Here is an 11,972-nt window from a genome sequence, read left to right as displayed (position 1 = left end):
CCATATCATATCACAAAGCACTTGCTGCAAAAACAAGTTAGACGTCCTCTAATTGTTGTTGCAAGTTTTACGTGTCTGAAGTAGGGTTCTAGCAAGAACGTTTTCTTACCTACGTGAAAGCCACAACGTGATTTGTCAACTTCTATTTAGCCTTCATAAGGACCCTTTTCATCGAATCCGCTCCAACTAAAGTAGGAGAGACAGACACCCGCCAGCCACCTTATGCAACTTGTGCATGTTAGTCGGTGGAACCGGTCTCACGTAAGCGTACGTGTAAGGTTGGTCTGGGACGCTTCATCCCACAATACCGTTGAAGCAAGATAAGACTAGTAGCGGCAAGAAAGTTGACAACATCTACGCCCACAACAAATTGTGTTCTACTCGCGCAAGAAGAACTACGCATAGACCTAGCTCATGATGCCACTGTTGGGGAACGTTGCAGAAAACAAAAATTTTCCTACGGTTTCACCAAGATCCATCTAGGAGTTCATCTAGCAACGAGTGATTAGATGCATCTACGTACCTTGTAGATCGCGAGCGGAAGCGTTCAAAGAACGTGGATGAGGGAGTCGTACTCGACGTGATTCGAATCACCGAAGATCCTAGCACCGAACGGACGGCACCTCCGCGTTCAACACATGTACGGAACAGCCACGTCTCCTCCTTCTTGATCCAGCAAGGGGAGAGGAGAGGTTTAGGAGATGGCACCACCAACAGCACGACGGCGTGGTGTTGATGGAGCTGCAGTACTCCGGCAGGGCTTCGCCAAGCGCTATGGAGGACGAGGAGGTGTTGGAGAGGGAGAAGGAGGCAACCAAAGGTGTGGGATGAAAGACCTCCTTCCCAAACTATATATAGGAGGGCCACGGGGGGGGGGGGGCGCCGGCCCTAGGAGATCCAATCTCCTAGGGTGGGGCGGCGGCCAAGGGGGGTTTCCCTCCCCCCCAAGGCACCTAGGAGGTGCCTTCCCCTCCTAGGACTCTTTCCCCTTGTAACCCTAGGCGCATGGGCCTCTTGGGGCTGGTGCCCTTGGCCCATGTAGGCCAAGGCGCACCCCCTACAGCCCATGTGGCCCCCCGGGATAGGTGGCCCCACCCGGTGGGCCCCCGGGAACCTTCCGGTGGTCCCGGTACAATACCGATAACCCCGAAACTTGTCCCGATGACCGAAATAGTACTTCCTATATATTATTCTTTACCTCCGGACCATTCCGGAACTCCTCGTGACTTCCGGGATCTCATCCGGGACTCCGAACAACATTCGGGTTACTGCATATACATATCCCTACAACCCTAGCGTCACCGAACCTTAAGTGTGTAGACCCTACGGGTTCGGGAGACATGTAGACATGACCTTGATCGCTCTCCGGTCAATAACCAACAGCGGGATCTGGATACCCCTGTTGGCTCCCACATGCTCCTCGATGATTTCATCGGATGAACCACGATGTCGAGGATTCAAACAACCCCGTATACAATTCCCTTTGTCAATCGGTATGTTACTTGCTCGAGATCCGATCGTCGGTATCCCAATACCTCGTTCAATCTCGTTACCAGCAAGTCACTTTACTCGTACCATAATGCATGATCCCGTGACCAAACACTTGGTCACTTTGAGCTCATTATGATGATGCATTACTGAGTGGGCCCAGTGATACCTCTCCGTCATACGGAGTGACAAATCCCCATCTTGATCCATGTCAACCCAATAGACACTTTCGGAGATACCCGTAGTACACCTTTATAGTCACCCAGTTATGTTGTGACGTTTGGCACACCCAAAGCACTCCTACGGTATCCGGGAGTTACACGATCTCATGGTCTAAGGAAAAGATACTTGACATTGGAAAACTCTAGCAAACGAACTATACGATCTTGTGCTATGTTTAGGATTGGGTCTTGTCCATCACATCATTCTCCTAATGATATGATCTCGTTATCAATGACATCCAATGTCCATAGTCAGGAAACCATGACTATCTGTTGATCAACGAGCTAGTCAACTAGAGGCTTACTAGGGACATGTTGGTGTCTATTATTCACATGTGTATTATGATTTCCGGATAATACAGTTATAACATGAATAAAGACAATTATCATGAACAAAGAAATATAATAATAATACTTTTATTATTGCCTCTAGGGCATATTTCCAACACTTTCCACAGCCCCGTGCCCTGTCAACCATAGTAGGGATTCCCTGTGATCCCATAGGTGTCGTTTCCCCGACAGACTTGCACATAATGAACAACACATTGTGAATGACTGAAATAAACAAGGCATAAATGACCAGTATAACAACCAAATATAGCCATTGAAAACTGGGCAGAGTCTCACTACAACCAACCTAACAAGCAAATACAGATAAACAGGGCATATGCTTGAAAACTGAACAAATGCTCACTACAACCAACCTTACAAGAAGATAAAGATAAAGAAGGCTTGTGCTTGATAACTGGACAAATGCTATAAAAAGCAACCTAACAACCAAATACAAATAAACAAGGCATTTGCTTGATAACTGGACAAATGCTAAAAAAGCAACCTAACAATCAAATATAGATAAACAAGGCATCTACTTGATAACTAGACGAATGCACACTACAACTAAACTAAGAACCAAATACAGATAAACAAGGCATCTGCTCGATAACTGGAAAAATGTTCACTCCAACCAACCTAACAACCAAATACAGATAAACAAGGCATATACACTATAAACAACCAAATATAGCCATTCGTGAAACTGAAGTGTACAATTCATACTTAAACATCACATAGACCTATTGAACAATACATTTTTGCATAACTAAAATAATTAAACACGACACGGTTAAAGCACTGTAGGGCAAATGCTACTACAACAAAGGGTACGGGGTGGCAAGCTAGAAAAGGTAATATTTGCTGATAGAATGTTGCCTCACATTTCATGGACGTGATCCTTCCAGTTGGAAGAGCACAGACCCATGGTGCACTCTTTGATGTCACAGATGGGCTATTTCTCCTTATAAGAACCTTCGTGGGTGCCCTCCTCGTGGTCGTGGTCGATGAGATATGACTTGGCAATTGAGGATCCCAAGCTGCCGCTGTAGAATGTGTCCTTTAGAAATGACAAAATGGGCTCGATGGCATATAAAGCTCCCAAATCCTTGACCGCTTGGTGGAGGAGATCGGCAGCAGGGCCATCGAAGAGATCGACAGCGGTTGAACCAGAGGGGTTGGGGATGGACCAATTAACCTATGACATGGCCCGCGTGAAGCCGACCATGTGGACGAGCTTGATGTCGTAGCCAGCTTTCCCGAGATACAGTAATATGCTAGCCCGCTGACATGAATCCTTCGGCATGGCAACATAGTCAACGTCTTCACCGGCTTCCACGGTGACTTGTTGCTCCGGGATCAACAGGTCGGGACAAACGGCGGCCACCTCGCCAACGTCCGCCGGAGAGGCCATGATAAACCTCTTCTTGGCCGAACGCTCGTCAGGCTCCCCGGGATATGTGGTCGAGCTTAGGCTGCGTCACTCTGGAGCAGGGGATGTGGATCTGGCAGGAAGGGACAACGCAGGCCTCATCTAAAAACTCAGGGCGACTGGGGCGACGGTACGGGAAATGCTGGGTAACCTGAACTTTGTTATCTAAGCTAGGAGGAACGGGCAGACCAGTAGGGGTTGGCGGCGGCGCCGGCGGCCGCTGCGAGCTAGGGTTCGAGGGGGGGGAGGGGCGGGTGGGGGACTGTGGAGGGGGGTGGTGTTTTAGGATAAGCCGCGGCTACTCAAAATTTTAGTAATGGTGGGTGGAGATGGTGGTGGACGAGGGAGGGCGATGGTTCAAATGCCTCGACTACTGCAATTTTACTATAATTAAGGTCGATGCTGGAGGAGTGTGGGCGACACTTGAAGTATGGCGGCTACTAAAATTTGGGTAAAGGAATTGATGCGGGGCGGGAGTGCCCAAGATCGCGCACGGTCCAATAACAATAAGTGTGTATGATAATAAGGAAAAGTGGCGCGGATTCGCCGATTTTTGCAATGCTCAAGGCGGGTAGTTTGTTTTTTGTATTTCTAGCTAGCCAGTTGATGACCCACAAGTATAGGGGATCTATCATAGTCCTTCCGATAAGTAAGAGCATCGAACCCAACGAGGAGCAGAAGGAAATGATAAGCGGTTTTCAGCAAGGTATTCTCTGCAAGTACTGAAATAAGTGGTAACAGATAGTTTTGTGATAAGATAAATTGTAACGAGCAACAAGTAAAAAAAGTAAATAAAGTGCAGCAAGGTGGCCCAATCCTTTTTGTAGCAAAGGACAAGCCAGAACAAACTCTTATAATAGGAAAAGCGCTCCCGAGGACACATGGGAATATCGTCAAGCTAGTTTTCATCACGTTCATATGATTCGCGTTCGATACTTTGATAATTTGATATGTGGGTGGACCAGTGCTTGGGTGCTGTTCTTACTTGAACAAGAATCCCACTTATGATTAACCTCTATTGCAAGCATCCGCAACTACAACAAAAGTATTAAGGTAAACCTAACCATAGCATGAAACATGTGGATCCAAATCAGCCCCTTACGAAGCAACGCATAAACTAGGGTTTAAGCTTCTGTCACTCTAGCAATCCATCATCTACTTATTACTTCCCAATGCCTTCCTTTAGGCCCAAATAATGGTGAAGTGTTATGTAGTCGACGTTCACATAACACCACTAGAGGCTAGGCAACATACATCTTATCAAAATATCAAACGAATACCAAATTCACATGACTACTAATAGCGAGACTTCTCTCTTGTCCTCAGGAACAAACGTAATTACTCACAAAGCGTATTCATGTTCATAATCAGAGGGGTAATAATATGCATATAGGATCTGAACATATGATCTTCCACCTAATAAACCAACTAGCATCAACTACAAGGAGTAATCAACACTACTAGCAACCTACTAGCACCAATCCCGGACATTGAGACAAGAATTGGATACAAGAGATGAACTAGGGTTTGGAGATGAGATGGTGCTGGTGAAGATGTTGATGGAGATTGCCCTCTCCCGATGAGAGGAGCGTTGGTGATGATGATGGCGATGATTTCCCCCTCCCGGAGGGAAGTATCCTCGGCAGAACAGCTCTGCCGGAGCTCTAGATTGGTTCTACCTCGTGGCGGCGGAGTCTCGTCCCGAAAAGTTCCCTCTGATTTTTTTTCTCATCGAAAGACTTCATATAGCAGAAGATGGACGTCGGAGACCCACCAGGGGGCCCACGAGGTAGGGGGGCGCGCCCCCCACCCTCGTGAGCAGGGTGTGGGCCCCCTGGCCTTCATCTTTGGTGAGGATTTTTCGTTATTTATTTTAAGATGTTCCGTGGAGTTTCAGGACTTTTGGAGTTGTGCATAATAGGTCTCTAATATTTGCTCCTTTTCCAGCCCAGAATTCTAGCTGCCGGCATTCTCCCTCCTTATGTAAACCTGGTAAAATAAGAGAGAATAGCCATAAGTATTGTGACATAAAGTGAAATAACAGTCCATAATGCAATAAATATCGATATAAAAGCATGATGCAAAATGGACGTATCAACTCCCCCAAGCTTAGACCTCGCTTGTCCTCAAGCGAAAAGCCGATAACAATAAATATGTCCTCATGTTTAGAGGTAGAGGCGTCGATAAAAATAAAATACGGACATGAAGGCATCATGATTAATCTCATAACAGCAACATATATAGATTTTGTCATATGATTACTTATGTTCAAGTGATGATCTATTCAGAATGCAAAAGTATAAATCATAAACCTTATTGGGCTCTGACAAACTATAATCTCAGTCATTGAAGCAATTGCAATTTATCATAACATCGGAAAGAGTCTATGTCAGAGCTAAAAAGCAAGTCCACATGCTCAACTATCATTTAGTCCTTCATAATTGCTAACACTCACGCAATACTTGTGGTTATGAAGTTTTAATCAGAAACGGAGAAAGATAGGGGCTTATAGTTTTGCCCCACAACCTTTTACCTCAAGGGTAATGTCAACAATAATAATTCATGCTCCCCTATATCCAATTAGATATATATATATATCATGTTCTTTACAACATGCTGAGCTTGCCAAAGGATAAAATGAAAAAGTAAAGGTGAAGATCACCGTGACTCTTGCATAAGGTAGAAGATAATAATAAAAGATAGGCCCTTCGCAGAGGGAAGCAGAGGTTGCCATGCGCTTTTATGGTTGGATGCATAAAATCTCAATGCGAAAGAACGTCACTTTATATAGCCCCTTGTGATATGAACCTTTATTATGTAGTACGTCGCTTTTATTACTTCCACATCACAAGATCGTATAAAGCTTATTTCTCCCACACCAATCAATCATACATATTTAGAGCAATTTTTATTGCTTTGCACCGATGAAAACTTACTTGAAGGATCTTACTCAATCCATAGGTAGATATGGTGGACTCTCATGGCAAAACTGGTTTAAGGGTATTTGGAAGCACAAGTAGTATTTCTACTTGGTGCTGAGAATTTGGCTAGCATGAGGGGGAAAGGCAAGCTCAAAAAGTTAGAGGATCCATGACAACATACTTTATCTCAGATATAAGAAAGACATAACTCATTACGTTGTCTTCCTTGTCCAACATCAACTCTTTAGCATGTCATATTTTAATGAGTGCTCCCAATCATAAAAGATGTCAATGATAATATATCTATATGTGAAACCTCTCTTTCCTTATAAATTCCTATTAATTGCAACGATGACCAAGGCTATGTCTACCAACTCCAAACAACTTTTAATCATCATACTCTTTCTATGTGAAGTCATTACTCTCAATAAGAACTCTTTGTTTCTTTTTATTCTTTTTCTCTTTTCTTTTATTCACCCAAGATCATGGCAAAATAATCAAGCCCTTGACTCAACACTAATCTTTATTATATATAACTCACGGACTCGATTACATAGAGAGATCAAAAAGCAAAACTCAAAACTAGATCAAGCCATAAACTTTATTCTACTAGATCAAGATACTACTAATAGGATCGAACTAAGAAAAACGATAAAGGTAGGGGTTGTGATTGTGATACGATACCGGGGCACCTCCCCCAAGCTTGGAAGTTGCCAAGGGGAGTGCCCATACCCATGTGATTATGTCTCCTTGGTTGGTGAAGAAGGTGGAGGTGTTGTTGATGATGCAGGCTTGTCGTCCATCTTCCAAGGCATAGGCTCACCATCATAGAAGGATGATCGAGTCTCCAGGATCCTCAAATCTGCAGCCAAACTCATCCTTTTGAATCTATATTCATACTCACAGTTTTGGTTTTGCAGGTCATAGATTTGGGCTTGGAGGTGCTCGATCTTCTCATGAAGCTTGAAGATGGCCTCCCCGATGTTGTCAGCATCCAACTTGTGGTTGCTAGCGAACTCTGCGATCATCATGTGGTTGGAGTTGAGTCCACATTCCACCATCCCTTGGCACTTGAAAACTTGTTGCTCCACTGCTTCGAGCCTCGTCTCCAGGCTTCCGGTCCCCTTTGGTCCCTCTTCATCGCGGATGTGCAGCAACCCATCACGCAGCTCAATGGTTTGAGGGTGTCGCAGCACCTCGGCAAGGTAAGGGTTGATGACCTTCTCGAAGAACTTGTCCTTGGAAGCACTTGGGGCCGTCATGATTACCGAGATCTGTCAGAAAAACAGCTCGAAACAAGAAGAGAGGAGATTTGCGTGATACGGGAGTCAAAACCTTCGGGAGAATATATAATGAATTTTTACCGACCAAAATACGTATCGTGTAAGAAAACGGAGTCCGGAAGGCACACGAGGTGCTCACGAGGTAGGGGGCGCGCCCAGAGGGGTAGGGCGCGCACAACACCCTCGTGTCCTTCCCGGACTGCTACTTATTTTTCTATTTTTCTAAATATTCCAAAATGGAGAAATATTGTCTTAAAAATTGTTTTGGAGTCGGTTTACTTACCGTACCACATACCTATTCCTTTTCAGAGTCGGAAACGGTCTGGAAGGTGTCCCTTATGTATTCCTCCGGGGTTACGGTTTGAATAATATTGGTTTCAACATTTATGGGATTACCTAACATATAATGTTTAATTCTTTGACCGTTTACCACCTTCGGATTTGTGCCTTCAAAGTTGTTGATTTTTATGGCACCAGAACGATAGACCTCCTCGATAACGTAGGGGACTTCCCATTTAGAGAGAAGTTTTCCTGCAAAAAATCTTAAACGAGAGTTGTATGGCAATACACGATCACCTACATTAAACTAACGCTTTGTATGCTTTTGTCATGCCATCTTTTAACTTTTTCTTTAAACAACTTGGCATTTTCATAAGCTTGGGTTCTCCATTCATCAAGTGAGCTAATATCAAATAACCTCTTCTCACCGGCAAGTTTAAAAATCATAGTTGAGCTCTTTAATAGCCCAATACGCCTTATGTTCTAGTTCGAGAGGTAAGCGACATGCTTTTCCATACACACTTTTATACGGAGACATACCCATAGGATTTTTGTATGCAGTTCTATAAGCCCATGATGCATCATCAAGTTTCTTCGACCAATTCTTTCTAGACCTATTAACAGTCTTTTGCAAAATTAATTTGAGCTCTCTATTGCTCAACTCTACTTGACCACTAGACTGAGGGTGATAAGGAGATGCAATTCAATGATTAACATCATATTTAGCAAGCATTTTACGGAAAGCACCATGAACAAAGTGTGAACCGCCATCAGTCATTAAATATCTAGGGACTCCAAACCTCGGGAAAATAACTTCTTTAAGCATTTTAATAGAAGTGTTATGATCAGCACTACTAGTTGGAATAGCTTCTACCCACTTAGTAACGTAATCAACAGCAACTAAAATATGTGTGTATCCATTAGAGGCAGGAAAAGATCCCATATAATCAAAGCCCCAAACATCAAACGGTTCAATAACAAGAGAATAATTCATAGGCATTTCTTGACGTCTACTAATATTACCAATTCTTTGACATTCATCACAAGACAAGACAAACTTACGGGCATCCTTGAAGAGAGTAGGCCAATAAAAACCAGATTGCAATACCTTATGTGCAGTTCTATCTCCAGCGTGGTGTCCTCCATAAGCCTCGGAATGACACTTGCGTAGGATCTGTTCCTGTTCATGCTCAGGTACACAACGTCTAATAACACCATCTACTCCTTCTTTATAAAGATGTGGGTCATCCAAAAAGTAATGTCTCAAGTCATAGAAAAACTTTTTCTTTTGCTGGTATGTGAAGCTAGGTGGTATAAACTTAGCAATAATATAATTAGCATAATCAGCATACCATGGAGTACTACGAGAAGTACTTATAACATTTAATTGTTCATCAGGAAAGCTATAATTAATAGGTAGTGGGTCATCAAGAACATTCTCTAACATAGACAAGTTTTCTGCAACGGGGTTCTCAGCTCCCTTTCTATCAACAATATGCAAATCACATTCTTGTAGCAAGAGAACCCATCTAATAAGTCTAGGTTTAGCATCTTTATTTTCCATAAGGTATTTAATAGCAGCATGATCAGTGTGAATAGTTACTTTAGAATCAACAATATAAGGTCTGAATTTATCACAAGCAAATACAACTGCTAAAAGCTCTTTTTCAGTAGTAGCATAATTTCTTTGAGCATTGTCTAGAGTCTTACTAGCATAATGAATAACATTTAATTTCTTATCAACTCTTTGCCCTAGAAGAGCACCTACAGCATAATCACTAGCATCACACATAATTTCAAAGGGTAAATTCCAATCAGGTGGCTGAACAATAGGTGCAGAGACTAATGCTTTCTTAAGTATTTCAAATGCTTCTACACAATCATCATCAAAGACAAATGGTATATCTTTTTTGCAATAAATTAGTCAGAGGCCGAGAAATTTTTGAGAAGTCCTTAATGAACCTCCTGTAAAATCCGGCGTGACCAAGGAAACTTCTTATACCTTTGATGTCCTAGGGACATGGCATCTTTTCAATAGCATCGACCTTGGCTTTATCAACTTCAATACCTCTTTCAGAAACTTTATGCTCCAAGACAATACCTTCATTAACCATAAAGTGGCACTTTTCCCAATTCAAGACAAGATTAGTTTCTTCACATCTCTGCAAAACTCGATCAAGATTGCTAAAGCAATCATCAAAAGAGGAACCATAGACAGAAAAATCGTCCATGAAAACCTCACAAATCTTTTCACAAAAGTCAGAGAATATAAACATCATGCATCTTTGAAAGGTAGCAGGTGCATTACATAAACCAAAAGGCCTAAGAAAAAGTACCAAAAGGGCATGTAAAAGTAGTCTTTGATTGATCTCTAGCTGACACAGGTATTTGAGAGAAACCAGAATAACCATCTAGAAAGAAATAATGTGTATGTTTGCATAATCTTTCTAGCATTTTATCAATAAAAGGTAAGGGGTAATGATCTTTCTTAGTAGCTTTATTTAATTTGCGGAAATCAATTACCATCCTATAACCCGTGATAATTCTTTGTGGAATCAATTCATCTTTATCATTAGGAACAACAGTAATACCTCCCTTCTTAGGGACACAATGGGCAGGACTTACCCACTGACTATCAGCAACGGGATAAATTATACATGCCTCCAGAAGGTTGAGTATTTCTTTTCTTACCACTTCTTTCATTTTAGGATTCAGACGTCGTTGAGGATCACGAACTGGTTTGGCATCTGCTTCCAAATTTATTTTATGTTGACATAGAGTGGGACTAATGCCCTTAAGATCATCAAGAGTATATCCAATAGCAGCACGATGCTTCTTCAGAGTTTTCAATAATCTTTCTTCTTCATGCTCTGAAAGGTTAGCACTAATAATAACAGGATATATCTTCTTTTCATCAAGATAAGCATATTTAAGATTATCAGGCAACGGTTTAAGCTCAAACACGGGATCACCCTTGGGTGGAGGAGGATCCCCTAAAATTTCAACAGGCAAATTGTGTTGCAGAATAGGTTCCTATTTAAAGAATACTTCATCTATTTCCCTTCTTTCATTCATGAACATATCATTTTCATGGTCTAGCAAATAGTGTTCTAAAGGATCACTAGGAGGGATGGCAATAGAAGAAAGACCAATAATTTCATCCTTACTAGGTAATTCTTCCTCATGATGTTGTTTACTAAATTTAGAGAAATTAAACTCATGAACCATATCATCCAAGCCAATAGTAACAACATTCTTTTCGCAATCTATCTGAGCATTAACAGTGTTCAAGAAGGGTCTACCAAATATAATGGGACAAAAGTTATCTTGCGGAGAAGTAAGAACAAGAAAATCAGCAGGATATTTAGTTTTCCCACACAAGACTTCAACATCTCTAACAATTCCCATCGCCGAAATAGTATCTCTATTGGCAAGTTTAATTGTGACATCAATATCTTCTAATTCAGCAGGTGAAATTTCATGCTTGATTTCTTTATACAAGTCATAAGGTATAACACTAGCACTAGCACCCATATCACATAAGCCATGATAACAATGATCTCCTATTTTAACAGAAATAACAGGCACGCCTACCACAGGTCTATGTTTATCTTTATCACAAGGCTTAGCAATTCTAGTAGTTTCACCATCGAACTGAATAACGCGCCCATCAATATTATCAGACAAGAGATCTTTAACAATAGTAATATTAGGTTCTACTTTAACTTGCTCAGGAGGTGTATAACTTCTAATATTGCTTTTACGAACAACAGTTGAAGCTTTAGCATGATCCTTTACTCTAATAGGGTGTAACACCCCGGATGTAACTTTCCCAATTTGTACTCCAACTCTTGCGGTTTCCGGCGTAAAGTTATTTTATTTTCTCGGGTTCGGGTCTTTGTCTCCGTGTGTTGTTGTCGTTGTCATGCTTCTCATATCATGTCATCATGTGCATTGCATTTGCATATGTGTTCGTCTCATGCATTCGAGCATTTTCCCCGTTGTCCGTTTTGCATTC

Source organism: Triticum urartu, chromosome 2A (assembly GCF_056163025.1).
Source record: "Triticum urartu cultivar PI428250 chromosome 2A, HENAU_Tu73, whole genome shotgun sequence".
Classification (NCBI taxonomy): domain Eukaryota; kingdom Viridiplantae; phylum Streptophyta; class Magnoliopsida; order Poales; family Poaceae; genus Triticum; species Triticum urartu.
This window is presented reverse-complemented; position numbering follows the sequence as displayed.